Source organism: Carcharodon carcharias, chromosome 13 (assembly GCF_017639515.1).
Source record: "Carcharodon carcharias isolate sCarCar2 chromosome 13, sCarCar2.pri, whole genome shotgun sequence".
In the NCBI taxonomy this organism is placed as follows: Eukaryota; Metazoa; Chordata; class Chondrichthyes; order Lamniformes; family Lamnidae; genus Carcharodon; species Carcharodon carcharias.
Window position 1 is genome coordinate 123,931,994 of NC_054479.1, and position 16,647 is coordinate 123,948,640.

Genomic DNA, 16,647 nt, shown 5'->3' on the forward strand with positions numbered 1-16,647 from the left:
CACATGCTGATTGATCGCGGGGAAACACCTGCTGATTGATTACAGTGAAACACATGCGGATTGATCACAGTGAAACACGTGCTGATTGATCACAGTGAAACACGTGCTGATTGATCACTGTGAAACACGTGCTGATTGATCACAGTGAAACACGTTCTGATTGATCACAGTGAAACACATTCTGATTGATCACAGTGAAACACGTTCTGATTGATCACAGTGAACCACGTTCTGATTGATCACAGTGAAACAAGTGCTGACTGATCACAGTGAAACACGTGCTGATTGATTGCAATAAAACACTTGCTGATTGATCACGGTGAAACCCGTGCTGATTGATCGCGGTGAAAAAGTTGCTGACAGCTGGCGGAGAAACACATGGTGATTGATTGCAATAAAACACTTGCTGATTGATCACGGTGAAACACGTGCTGATTGTTCACGGTGAAACACGTGCTGATTGATCACAGTGAAATACATGCCGATTGATCACGTGAAACACATTCTGGTTGATTACAGTGAAACACGTGCTGATCATTTTTAAACAGGTGCTGAATGATCACAGTGTAACACGTGCTGATTGATCACAGTGTAACACGTGCTGATTGATCGTGGTGAAACATGTCCTGATTGATCACAGTGAAAAACGTGCTCATTGATTGCGGTGAAACGCTTCCTGATTGATCACAGTGAAACACGTGCTGATTGATCGTGGTGAAACATGTCCTGATTGATCACAGTGAAAAACGTGCTCATTGATTGCGGTGAAACGCATCCTGATTGATCACAGTGAAACACCTTCAGATTAATTGCAGTGAAACACGTGCTGTTTGATTGCAGTGAAACACATGCTGATTGAACACGGTGAAACAAGTGCTGACTGATCATAGTGAAACACGTGCTGATTGATCACAGTGAAACACATGCTGGTTGATTGCCAGGGTACACTTGCTGATCCATCGCGGTGAAACCCGTGCTGATCCATCGTGGTGAAACCCGTGCTGATTGATCACGGTGAAAAAGGTGCTGATTGATCACAGTGAATCACGTGCTGATTGATTGCAATAAAACACTTGCTGATTGATCACGGTGAAACCCGTGCTGATTCATCGCGGTAAAAAAGGTGCTGACAGCTCGCGGTGAAACACGTGGTGATTGATTGCAAAGAACACTTGCTGATTGATCATGGTGAAACACGTGCTGATTGTTCACGGTGAAACACGTGCTGATTGATCACAGTGAAATAGATGCCGATTGATCACGTGAAACACATTTTGGTTGATTACAGTGAAACACGTGCTGATCACTTTTAAACAGGTGCTGAATGATCACAGTGTAACACGTGCATTTTGATCACCGTGTAACACTTGCTGATTGATCGTGGTGAAACATGTCCTGATTGATCACAGTGAAAAACGTGCTCATTGATTGCGGTGAAACGCTTCCTGATTGATCACAGTGAAACACGTGCTGATTAATCACAGTGAAACACGTGCTTATTGATCACTGTGAAACACATGCTGATTGATCACAGTGAAACACGTGCTGATTGATCACAGTGAAACACATTCTGACTGATCACAGTGAAACACATGCTGATTGATCATAGTGAAACATGTTCTGATTGATCACAGTGAAACACGTTCTGATTGATCACAGTGAAACACGTGCTGATTGATCACAGTGAAACACGTGCTGATTGATCGCAGTGAATCACGTACTGGTTGATCACAGTGAAACAGATGCTGATTGATCGTAGTGAAACACGTGCTGATTTATCGCATTGAAACACGTGCTGATCTATCGCGGTGAAACACATGCTGATTAATCACACTGAAGTACATGCTGATTGATCAAAGTGAAACACGGATTATTAACTGCGATAGAACACTTGTTGATTGATTGCAGTGAAGCACGTGCTGATTGATCGCAAAAGAACACTTGCTGATTGATTGCAGTGAAATACGTGTTGATGGATCATGGTGAAACAATTGCTGATTGATCACAGTGAAACACGTGCTGATTGATCACAGTGAAGCACGTGCTGGTTGATTGCCAGGGTACACTTGCTGATCGATCGCGGTGAAACCCGTGCTGATCCATCGCGGTGAAACCCGTGCTGATTGATCACGGTGAAAAAGGTGTTGATTGATCACAGTAAAACACGTGCTGATTGATTGCAATAAAACACTTGCTGATTGATCACGGTGAAACCTGTGCTGATTGATCGCGGTGTAAAATGTGCTGACAGCTCGCGGTGAAACACTTGGTGATTGATTGCAATAAAACACTTGCTGATTGATCATGGTGAAACACGTGCTGACTGATCACGGTGAAACACGTGCTGATTGATCACAGTGAAACACGTGCTGATTGATCACATTGAAATACATGCCGATTGATCACGTGAAACACATTCTGGTTGATTACAGTGAAACAGGTGCTGATTGATCACTTTTAAACAGGTGCTGAATGATCACAGTGTAACACGTGCTGATTGATCGCAGTGTAACACGTGCTGATTGATCGTGGTGAAACATGTCCTGATTGATCACAGTGAAAAACGTGCTGATTGATTGCGGTGAAACGCTTCCTGATTGATCACAGTGAAACACCTTCAGATTAATCGCGGTGAAACACGTGCTGTTTGATTGCAGTGAAACACATGCTGATTGAACACGGTGAAACAAGTGCTGACTGATCATAGTGAAACACATGCTGATTAATCACAGTGAAAAATATGCTGTTTGATTGCATGAAATACTTGCTGATTGAACACAGTGAAACACGTTCTGATTGATCACAGTGAAACACCTGCTGATTGATCACAGTGAAACATGTGCTGATTAATCGCAGTGAATGAAGTGCTGATTGATCACAGTGAAAAACGTGCTGATTGATCACAGTGAAACATGTTCTGATTGATCACAGTGAAACATGTACTGATTGATCACAGTGAAACATGTACTGATTGATCACAGTGAAACATATGCTGATTGATTGTAGTGACTCACGTGATGATTGATCACTGTAAAACATGTTCTGATTGATCACAGTGAAACACGTGCTGATTGATCACTGTGAAACATGTTCTGATTGATCACAGTGAAACACGTGCTGATTGATCACAGTGAAACACATGCTTATTGATCACTGTGAAACACATGCTGATTGATCACAGTGAAACACGTGCTGATTGATCACAGTGAAACACATTCTGATTGAAACACAGTGAAACGCATGCTGATTGATCATAGTGAAACACGTTCTGATTGATCACAGTGAAACATGTTCTGATTGATCACAGTGAAACACGTGCTGATTGATCACAGTGAAACATGTGCTGATTGATCGCAGTGAATCACGTACTGATTGATCACAGTGAAACAGATGCTGATTGATCGTAGTGAAACACATGCTGATTTATCGCGTTGAAACACGTGCTGATTGGTAACGGTGAAACACGTGCTGATTGATTGCAATAAAACACTTGTTGATTGATCACGGTGAAACACGTGCTGATTGTTCACGGTGAAACACGTGCTGATTGATCACAGTGAAATACATGCCGATTGATCACGTGAAACACATTCTGGTTGATTACAGTGAAACACGTGCTGATTGATCACTTTTAAACAGGTGCTGAATGATCACAGTGTAACACGTACTGATTGATCACAGTGTAACACGTGCTGATTGATCGTGGTGAAACATGTCCCGATTGATCACAGTGAAAAACGTGCTCATTGATTGCGGTGAAATGCTTCCTAATTGATCACAGTGAAACACCTTCAGATTAATCGCAGTGAAACACGTGCTGTTTGATTGCAATGAAACACATGCTGTTTCAACACGGTGAAACAAGTGCTGACTGATCATAGTGAAAAACGTGCTGTTTGATTGCAGTGTAATACTTGCTGATTGAACACAGTGAAACACGTTCTGATTGATCACAGTGAAACACCTGCTGATTAATCACAGTGAAACATGTGCTGATTAATCGCAGTGAATGAAGTGCTGATTGATCACAGTGAATGAAGTGCTGATTGATCACAGTGAAAAACGTGCTGATTGATCACAGTGAAACATGTTCTGATTGATCACAGTGAAACATGTACTGATTGATCACAGTGAAACATATGCTGATTGATTGTAGTGACTCACGTGATGATTGATCACTGTAAAACATGTTCTGATTGATCACAGTGAAACACGTGCTGATTGATCACTGTAAAAGATGTTCTGATTGATCACAGTGAAACACGTACTGATTGATCACAGTGAAACACGTGCTGATTGATCAAAGTGAAACGCGTGTTGTTTGATCACATTGAAACACATGCTGATTGATCACGGGGAAACACTTGCTGATTGATTACAGTGAAACACATGCGGATTGATCACAGTGAAACACATGCTGATTGATCACAGTGAAACACGTGCCGATTGATCACAGTGAAACACATTCTGATTGATCACAGTGAAACACGTTCTGATTGATCACAGTGAAACACGTGCTGATTGATCACAGTGAAACATGTGCTGATTGATCGCAGTGAATCACGTACTGATTGATCACAGTGAAACAGATGCTGGTTGATTGCCAGGGTACACTTGCTGATCGATCGCGGTGAAACCCGTGCTGATCCATCGCGGTGAAACCCGTGCTGATTGATCGCCGTGAAAAAGGTGCTGACAGCTCGCGGTGAAACACGTGGTGATTGATTGCAATAAAACACTTGCTGATTGATCACGGTGAAACACGTGCTGATTGATCACGGTGAAACACGTGCTGATTGATCACAGTGAAACACGTGCTGATTGATCACATTGAAATACATGCCGATTGATCACGTGAAACACGTGCTGATTGATCACTTTTAAACAGGTGCTGAATGATCACAGTGTAACACGTGCTGATTGATCACAGTGTAACACGTGCTGATTGATCTTGGTGAAACATGTCCTGATTGATCACAGTGAAAAACTTGCTCATTGATTGCGGTGAAACGCTTCCTGATTGATCACAGTGAAACACCTTCAGATTGATCACAGTGAAACATGTGCTGATTAATCGCAGTGAATGAAGTGCTGATTGATCACCGTGAAAAACGTAATGATTGATCACAGTGAAACATGTTCTGATTGATCACAGTGAAACATGTACTGATTGATCACAGTGAAACATATGCTGATTGATTGTAGTGACTCACGTGATGATTGATCACTGTAAAACATGTTCTGATTGATCACAGTGAAACACGTGCTGATTGATCACTGTGAAACATGTTCTGATTGATCACAGTGAAACACGTACTGATTGATCACAGTGAAAAACGTGCTGATTGATCAAAGTGAAACGCGTGTTGTTTGATCACATTGAAACACATGCTGACTGATCGCGGGGAAACACCTGCTGATTGATTACAGTGAAACACATGCAGATTGATTACAGTGAAACACATGCTGATTGATCACAGTGAAACACGTGCTGATTGATCACAGTGAAATACGTGCTGATTGATCACAGTGAAATACGTGCTGATTGATCACAGTGAAACACGTGCTGATTGATCACAGTGAAACACGTGCTGATTGATCACAATGAAACACGTGCTGATTGATCGCAGTGAATCAAGTACTGATTGATCGCAGTGAAACAGATGCAGATTGATCGTAGTGAAATACGTGCTGATTTATCGCGTTGAAACACGTGCTGATCTATCGCGGTGAAACACATACTGATTAATCGCACTGAAGTACATGATGATTGATCAAAGTGAAACACGGATTATTAACTGCGATAGAACACTTGTTGATTGATTGCAGTAAAGCACGCGCTGATTGATTGCAGTGAAATACGTGTTGATGGATCATGGTGAAACAATTGCTGATTGATCACTGTGAAACACGTGCTGATTGATCACAGTGAAACACATGCTGGTTGATTGCCAGGGTACACTTGCTGATCGATCGCGGTGAAACCCGTGCTGATCCATCGCGGTGAAACCCGTGCTGATTGATCGCGGTGAAAAAGGTGCTGATTGATCACAGTGAAACACTTGCTGATTGATTGCAATAAAACACTTGCTGATTGATCATGGTGAAATCCATGCTGATTGATCGCGGTGAAAAAGGTGCTGACAGCTCGCGGTGAAACACGTGGTGATTGATTGCAATAAAACACTTGCTGATTGATCACGGTGAAACACGTGCTGATTGTTCACGGTGAAACATGTGCTGATTGATCACAGTGAAATACATGCCGATTGATCACGTGAAACACATTCTGGTTGATTACAGTGAAACACGTGCTGATTGATCACTTTTAAACAGGTGCTGAATGATCACAGTGTAACACGTGCTGATTGATCGTGGTGAAACATGTCCTGATTGATCACAGTGAAAAACGTGCTCATTGATTGCGGTGAATCGCTTCCTGATTGATCACAGTGAAACACCTTCAGATTAATCGCAGTGAAACACGTGCTGTTTGATTGCAATGAAACACATGCTGTTTCAACACGGTGAAACAAGTGCTGACTGATCATAGTGAAAAACGTGCTGTTTGATTGCAGTGTAATACTTGCTGATTGAACACAGTGAAACACGTTCTGATTGATCACAGTGAAACACCTGCTGATTAATCACAGTGAAACATGTGCTGATTAATCGCAGTGAATGAAGTGCTGATTGATCACAGTGAAAAACGTGCTGATTGATCACAGTGAAACATGTTCTGATTGATCACAGTGAAACACGTACTGATTGATCACAGTGAAAAACGTGCTGATTGATCAAAGTGAAATGCGTGTTGTTTGATCACATTGAAACACATGCTGACTGATCGCGGGGAAACACCTGCTGATTGATTACAGTGAAACACATGCAGATTGATCACAGTGAAACACATGCTGATTGATCACAGTGTAACACGTGCTGATTGATCGTGGTGAAACATGTCCTGATTGATCACTGTGAAACGCCTTCAGATTAATCGCGGTGAAACACGTGCTGTTTGATTGCAGTGAAACACATGCTGATTGAACACGGTGAAACAAGTGCTGACTGGTCATAGTGAAACACGTGCTGATTAATCACAGTGAAAAACGTGCTGTTTGATTGCATGAAATACTTGCTGACTGAACACAGTGAAACACGTTTTGATTGATCACAGTGAAACACCTGCTGATTGATCACAGTGAACCATGTGCTGATTAATCGCAGTGAATGAAGTGCTGATTGATCACAGTAAAAAACGTGCTGATTGATCACAGTGAAACATGTACTGATTGATCACAGTGAAACATGTACTGATTGATCACAGTGAAACATATGCTGATTGATTGTAGTGACTCACGTGATGATTGATCACTGTAAAACATGTTCTGATTGATCACAGTGAAACACGTGCTGATTGATCACTGTGAAACATGTTCTGATTGATCACAGTGAAACACGTACTGATTGATCACAGTGAAACATGTGCTGATTGATCAAAGTGAAACGCGTGTTGTTTGATCACATTGAAACACATGCTGATTGATCACGGGGAAACACTTGCTGATTGATTACAGTGAAACACATGCGGATTGATCACAGTGAAACACATGCTGATTGATCACAGTGAAACACGTGCCGATTGATCACAGTGAAACACATTCTGATTGATCACAGTGAAACACGTTCTGATTGATCACTGTGAAACACGTGCTGATTGATCACAGTGAAACATGTGCTGATTGATCGCAGTGAATCACGTATTGATTGATCACAGTGAAACAGATGCTGGTTGATTGCCAGGGTACACTTGCTGATCGATCGCGGTGAAACCCGTGCTGATCCATCGCGGTGAAACCCGTGCTGATTGATCGCCGTGAAAAAGGTGCTGACAGCTCACGGTGAAACACGTGGTGATTGATTGCGATAAAACACTTGCTGATTGATCACGGTGAAACACGTGCTGATTGATCACGGTGAAACACGTGCTGATTGATCACAGTGAAACACGTGCTGATTGATCACATTGAAATACATGCCGATTGATCACGTGAAACACGTGCTGATTGATCACTTTTAAACAGGTGCTGAATGATCACAGTGTAACACGTGCTGATTGATCACAGTGTAACACGTGCTGATTGATCTTGGTGAAACATGTCCTGATTGATCACAGTGAAAAACGTGCTCATTGATTGCGGTGAAACGCTTCCTGATTGATCACAGTGAAACACCTTCAGATTGATCACAGTGAAACATGTGCTGATTAATCGCAGTGAATGAAGTGCTGATTGATCACCGTGAAAAACGTAATGATTGATCACAGTGAAACATGTTCTGATTGATCACAGTGAAACATGTACTGATTGATCACAGTGAAACATATGCTGATTGATTGTAGTGACTCACGTGATGATTGATCACTGTAAAACATGTTCTGATTGATCACAGTGAAACACGTGCTGATTGATCACTGTGAAACATGTTCTGATTGATCACAGTGAAACACGTACTGATTGATCACAGTGAAAAACGTGCTGATTGATCAAAGTGAAACGCGTGTTGTTTGATCACATTGAAACACATGCTGACTGATCGCGGGGAAACACCTGCTGATTGATTACAGTGAAACACATGCAGATTGATTACAGTGAAACACATGCTGATTGATCACAGTGAAACACGTGCTGATTGATCACAGTGAAATACGTGCTGATTGATCACAGTGAAATACGTGCTGATTGATCACAGTGAAACACGTGCTGATTGATCACAGTGAAACACGTGCTGATTGATCACAATGAAACACGTGCTGATTGATCGCAGTGAATCAAGTACTGATTGATCGCAGTGAAACAGATGCAGATTGATCGTAGTGAAATACGTGCTGATTTATCGCGTTGAAACACGTGCTGATCTATCGCGGTGAAACACATACTGATTAATCGCACTGAAGTACATGATGATTGATCAAAGTGAAACACGGATTATTAACTGCGATAGAACACTTGTTGATTGATTGCAGTAAAGCACGCGCTGATTGATTGCAGTGAAATACGTGTTGATGGATCATGGTGAAACAATTGCTGATTGATCACTGTGAAACACGTGCTGATTGATCACAGTGAAACACATGCTGGTTGATTGCCAGGGTACACTTGCTGATCGATCGCGGTGAAACCCGTGCTGATCCATCGCGGTGAAACCCGTGCTGATTGATCGCGGTGAAAAAGGTGCTGATTGATCACAGTGAAACACTTGCTGATTGATTGCAATAAAACACTTGCTGATTGATCACGGTGAAATCCATGCTGATTGATCGCAGTGAAAAAGGTGCTGACAGCTCGCGGTGAAACACGTGGTGATTGATTGCAATAAAACACTTGCTGATTGATCACGGTGAAACACATGCTGATTGATCACAGTGAAATACATGCCGATTGATCACGTGAAACACATTCTGGTTGATTACAGTGAAACACGTGCTGATTGATCACTTTTAAACAGGTGCTGAATGATCACAGTGTAACACGTGCTGATTGATCACAGTGTAACACGTGCTGATTGATCGTGGTGAAACATGTCCTGATTGATCACAGTGAAAAACGTGCTCATTGATTGCGGTGAATCGCTTCCTGATTGATCACAGTGAAACACCTTCAGATTAATCGCAGTGAAACACGTGCTGTTTGATTGCAATGAAGCACATGCTGTTTCAACACGGTGAAACAAGTGCTGACTGATCATAGTGAAAAACGTGCTGTTTGATTGCAGTGTAATACTTGCTGATTGAACACAGTGAAACACGTTCTGATTGATCACAGTGAAACACCTGCTGATTAATCACAGTGAAACATGTGCTGATTAATCGCAGTGAATGAAGTGCTGATTGATCACAGTGAAAAACGTGCTGATTGATCACAGTGAAACATGTTCTGATTGATCACAGTGAAACATGTACTGATTGATCACAGTGAAACATATGCTGATTGATTGTAGTGACTCACGTGATGATTGATCACTGTAAAACATGTTCTGATTGATCACAGTGAAACACGTGCTGATTGATCACTGTGAAACATGTTCTGATTGATCACAGTGAAACACGTGCTGATTGATCACTGTAAAAGATGTTCTGATTGATCACAGTGAAACACGTACTGATTGATCACAGTGAAACACGTGCTGATTGATCAAAGTGAAACGCGTGTTGTTTGATCACATTGAAACACATGCTGATTGATCACGGGGAAACACTTGCTGATTGATTACAGTGAAACACATGCGGATTGATCACAGTGAAACACATGCTGATTGATCACAGTGAAACACGTGCCGATTGATCACAGTGAAACACATTCTGATTGATCACAGTGAAACACGTTCTGATTGATCACAGTGAAACACGTGCTGATTGATCACAGTGAAACATGTGCTGATTGATCGCAGTGAATCACGTACTGATTGATCACAGTGAAACAGATGCTGGTTGATTGCCAGGGTACGCTTGCTGATCGATCGCGGTGAAACCCGTGCTGATCCATCGCGGTGAAACCCGTGCTGATTGATCGCGGTCAAAAAGGTGTTGATTGATCACAGTGAAACACCTTCAGATTGATCACAGTGAAACACCTGCTGATTGATCACGGTGAAACATGTGCTGATTAATCGCAGTGAATGAAGTGCTGATTGATCACCGTGAAAAACGTAATGATTGATCACAGTGAAACATGTTCTGATTGATCACAGTGAAACATATACTGATTGATCACAGTGAAATACGTGCTGATTGATCACAGTGAAACACGTGCTGATTGATCACAGTGAAACACGTGCTGATTGATCACAATGAAACACGTGCTGATTGATCGCAGTGAATCAAGTACTGATTGATCGCAGTGAAACAGATGCAGATTGATCGTAGTGAAATACGTGCTGATTTATCGCGTTGAAACACGTGCTGATCTATCGCGGTGAAACACATACTGATTAATCGCACTGAAGTACATGATGATTGATCAAAGTGAAACACGGATTATTAACTGCGATAGAACACTTGTTGATTGATTGCAGTAAAGCACGCGCTGATTGATTGCAGTGAAATACGTGTTGATGGATCATGGTGAAACAATTGCTGATTGATCACTGTGAAACACGTGCTGATTGATCACAGTGAAACACATGCTGGTTGATTGCCAGGGTACACTTGCTGATCGATCGCGGTGAAACCCGTGCTGATCCATCGCGGTGAAACCCGTGCTGATTGATCGCGGTGAAAAAGGTGCTGATTGATCACAGTGAAACACTTGCTGATTGATTGCAATAAAACACTTGCTGATTGATCATGGTGAAATCCATGCTGATTGATCGCGGTGAAAAAGGTGCTGACAGCTCGCGGTGAAACACGTGGTGATTGATTGCAATAAAACACTTGCTGATTGATCACGGTGAAACACGTGCTGATTGTTCACGGTGAAACATGTGCTGATTGATCACAGTGAAATACATGCCGATTGATCACGTGAAACACATTCTGGTTGATTACAGTGAAACACGTGCTGATTGATCACTTTTAAACAGGTGCTGAATGATCACAGTGTAACACGTGCTGATTGATCGTGGTGAAACATGTCCTGATTGATCACAGTGAAAAACGTGCTCATTGATTGCGGTGAATCGCTTCCTGATTGATCACAGTGAAACACCTTCAGATTAATCGCAGTGAAACACGTGCTGTTTGATTGCAATGAAACACATGCTGTTTCAACACGGTGAAACAAGTGCTGACTGATCATAGTGAAAAACGTGCTGTTTGATTGCAGTGTAATACTTGCTGATTGAACACAGTGAAACACGTTCTGATTGATCACAGTGAAACACCTGCTGATTAATCACAGTGAAACATGTGCTGATTAATCGCAGTGAATGAAGTGCTGATTGATCACAGTGAAAAACGTGCTGATTGATCACAGTGAAACATGTTCTGATTGATCACAGTGAAACACGTACTGATTGATCACAGTGAAAAACGTGCTGATTGATCAAAGTGAAATGCGTGTTGTTTGATCACATTGAAACACATGCTGACTGATCGCGGGGAAACACCTGCTGATTGATTACAGTGAAACACATGCAGATTGATCACAGTGAAACACATGCTGATTGATCACAGTGTAACACGTGCTGATTGATCGTGGTGAAACATGTCCTGATTGATCACTGTGAAACGCCTTCAGATTAATCGCGGTGAAACACGTGCTGTTTGATTGCAGTGAAACACATGCTGATTGAACACGGTGAAACAAGTGCTGACTGGTCATAGTGAAACACGTGCTGATTAATCACAGTGAAAAACGTGCTGTTTGATTGCATGAAATACTTGCTGACTGAACACAGTGAAACACGTTTTGATTGATCACAGTGAAACACCTGCTGATTGATCACAGTGAACCATGTGCTGATTAATCGCAGTGAATGAAGTGCTGATTGATCACAGTAAAAAACGTGCTGATTGATCACAGTGAAACATGTACTGATTGATCACAGTGAAACATGTACTGATTGATCACAGTGAAACATATGCTGATTGATTGTAGTGACTCACGTGATGATTGATCACTGTAAAACATGTTCTGATTGATCACAGTGAAACACGTGCTGATTGATCACTGTGAAACATGTTCTGATTGATCACAGTGAAACACGTACTGATTGATCACAGTGAAACATGTGCTGATTGATCAAAGTGAAACGCGTGTTGTTTGATCACATTGAAACACATGCTGATTGATCACGGGGAAACACTTGCTGATTGATTACAGTGAAACACATGCGGATTGATCACAGTGAAACACATGCTGATTGATCACAGTGAAACACGTGCCGATTGATCACAGTGAAACACATTCTGATTGATCACAGTGAAACACGTTCTGATTGATCACTGTGAAACACGTGCTGATTGATCACAGTGAAACATGTGCTGATTGATCGCAGTGAATCACGTATTGATTGATCACAGTGAAACAGATGCTGGTTGATTGCCAGGGTACACTTGCTGATCGATCGCGGTGAAACCCGTGCTGATCCATCGCGGTGAAACCCGTGCTGATTGATCGCCGTGAAAAAGGTGCTGACAGCTCGCGGTGAAACACGTGGTGATTGATTGCAATAAAACACTTGCTGATTGATCACGGTGAAACACGTGCTGATTGATCACGGTGAAACACGTGCTGATTGATCACAGTGAAACACGTGCTGATTGATCACATTGAAATACATGCCGATTGATCACGTGAAACACGTGCTGATTGATCACTTTTAAACAGGTGCTGAATGATCACAGTGTAACACGTGCTGATTGATCACAGTGTAACACGTGCTGATTGATCTTGGTGAAACATGTCCTGATTGATCACAGTGAAAAACGTGCTCATTGATTGCGGTGAAACGCTTCCTGATTGATCACAGTGAAACACCTTCAGATTGATCACAGTGAAACATGTGCTGATTAATCGCAGTGAATGAAGTGCTGATTGATCACCGTGAAAAACGTAATGATTGATCACAGTGAAACATGTTCTGATTGATCACAGTGAAACATGTACTGATTGATCACAGTGAAACATATGCTGATTGATTGTAGTGACTCACGTGATGATTGATCACTGTAAAACATGTTCTGATTGATCACAGTGAAACACGTGCTGATTGATCACTGTGAAACATGTTCTGTTTGATCACAGTGAAACACGTGCTGATTGATCACAGTGAAACACGTGCTGATTGATCACAGTGAAACACGTGCTGATTGATCACAGTGAAACACGTGCTGATTGATCACAATGAAACACGTGCTGATTGATCGCAGTGAATCAAGTACTGATTGATCGCAGTGAAACAGATGCAGATTGATCGTAGTGAAATACGTGCTGATTTATCGCGTTGAAACACGTGCTGATCTATCGCGGTGAAACACATGCTGATTAATCGCACTGAAGTACATGATGATTGATCAAAGTGAAACACGGATTATTAACTGCGATAGAACACTTGTTGATTGATTGCAGTAAAGCACGGGCTGATTGATTGCAGTGAAATACGTGTTGATGGATCATGGTGAAACAATTGCTGATTGATCACTGTGAAACACGTGCTGATTGATCACAGTGAAACACATGCTGGTTGATTGCCAGGGTACACTTGCTGATCGATCGCGGTGAAACCCGTGCTGATCCATCGCGGTGAAACCCGTGCTGATTGATCGCGGTGAAAAAGGTGCTGATTGATCACAGTGAAACACTTGCTGATTGATTGCAATAAAACACTTGCTGATTGATCACGGTGAAACACGTGCTGATTGATCACAGTGAAATACATGCCGATTGATCACGTGAAACACATTCTGGTTGATTACAGTGAAACACGTGCTGATTGATCACTTTTAAACAGGTGCTGAATGATCACAGTGTAACACGTGCTGATTGATCACAGTGTAACACGTGCTGATTGATCGTGGTGAAACATGTCCTGATTGATCACAGTGAAAAACGTGCTCATTGATTGCGGTGAATCGCTTCCTGATTGATCACAGTGAAACACCTTCAGATTAATCGCAGTGAAACACGTGCTGTTTGATTGCAATGAAGCACATGCTGTTTCAACACGGTGAAACAAGTGCTGACTGATCATAGTGAAAAACGTGCTGTTTGATTGCAGTGTAATACTTGCTGATTGAACACAGTGAAACACGTTCTGATTGATCACAGTGAAACACCTGCTGATTAATCACAGTGAAACATGTGCTGATTAATCGCAGTGAATGAAGTGCTGATTGATCACAGTGAAAATCGTGCTGATTGATCACAGTGAAACATGTTCTGATTGATCACAGTGAAACATGTACTGATTGATCACAGTGAAACATATGCTGATTGATTGTAGTGACTCACGTGATGATTGATCACTGTAAAACATGTTCTGATTGATCACAGTGAAACACGTGCTGATTGATCACTGTAAAAGATGTTCTGATTGATCACAGTGAAACACGTACTGATTGATCACAGTGAAACACGTGCTGATTGATCAAAGTGAAACGCGTGTTGTTTGATCACATTGAAACACATGCTGATTCATCACGGGGAAACACTTGCTGATTGATTACAGTGAAACACATGCGGATTGATCACAGTGAAACACATGCTGATTGATCACAGTGAAACACGTGCCGATTGATCACAGTGAAACACATTCTGATTGATCACAGTGAAACACGTTCTGATTGATCACAGTGAAACACGTGCTGATTGATCACAGTGAAACATGTGCTGATTGATCGCAGTGAATCACGTACTGATTGATCACAGTGAAACAAATGCTGGTTGATTGCCAGGGTACACTTGCTGATCGATCGCGGTGAAACCCGTGATGATCCATCGCGGTGAAACCCGTGCTGATTGATCGCGGTCAAAAAGGTGTTGATTGATCACAGTGAAACACGTGGTGATTGATTGCAATAAAACACTTGCTGATTGATCACGGTGAAACCCGTGCTGATTGATCGCCGTGAAAATGGTGCTGACAGCTCGCGGTGAAACACGTGGTGATTGATTGCAATAAAACACTTGCTGATGGATCACGGTGAAACACGTGCTGATTGATCACAGTGAAACACGTGCTGATTGATCACAGTGAAACACGTGCTGATTGATCACATTGAAATACATGCCGATTGATCACGTGACACACGTGCTGATTGATCACTTTTAAACAGGTGCTGAATGATCAAAGTGTAACACGTGCTGATTGATCACAGTGTAACACGTGCTGATTGATCTTGGTGAAACATGTCCTGATTGATCACAGTGAAAAACGTGCTCATTGATTGCGGTGAAACGCTTCCTGATTGATCACAGTGAAACACCTTCAGATTGATCACAGTGAAACACCTGCTGATTGATCACAGTGAAACATGTGCTGATTGATTGTAGTGACTCACGTGATGATTGATCACTGTAAAACATGTTCTGATTGATCACAGTGAAACACGTGCTGATTGATCACTGTGAAACATGTTCTGATTGATCGCAAAAGAACACTTGCTGATTGATTGCAGTGAAATACGTGTTGATGGATCATGGTGAAACAATTGCTGATTGATCACAGTGAAACACGTGCTGATTGATCACAGTGAAGCACATGCTGGTTGATTGCCAGGGTACACTTGCTGATCGATCGCGGTGAAACCCGTGCTGATCCATCGCGGTGAAACCCGTGCTTATTGATCGCGGTGAAAAAGGTGTTGATTGATCACAGTGAAACACTTGCTGATTGATTGCAATAAAATACTTGCTGATTGATCACGGTGAAACCCGTGCTGATTGATCGCGGTGTAAAATGTGCTGACAGCTCGCGGTGAAACACGTGGTGATTGATTGCAATAAAACACTTGCTGATTGATCACGGTGAAACACGTGCTGACTGATCACGGTGAAACACGTGCTGATTGATCACAGTGAAACACGTGCTGATTGATCACAGTGAAACACGTGCTGATTGATCACATTGAAATACATGCCGATTGATCACGTGAAACACATTCTGGTTGATTACAGTGAAACACGTGCTGATTGATCACTTTTAAAC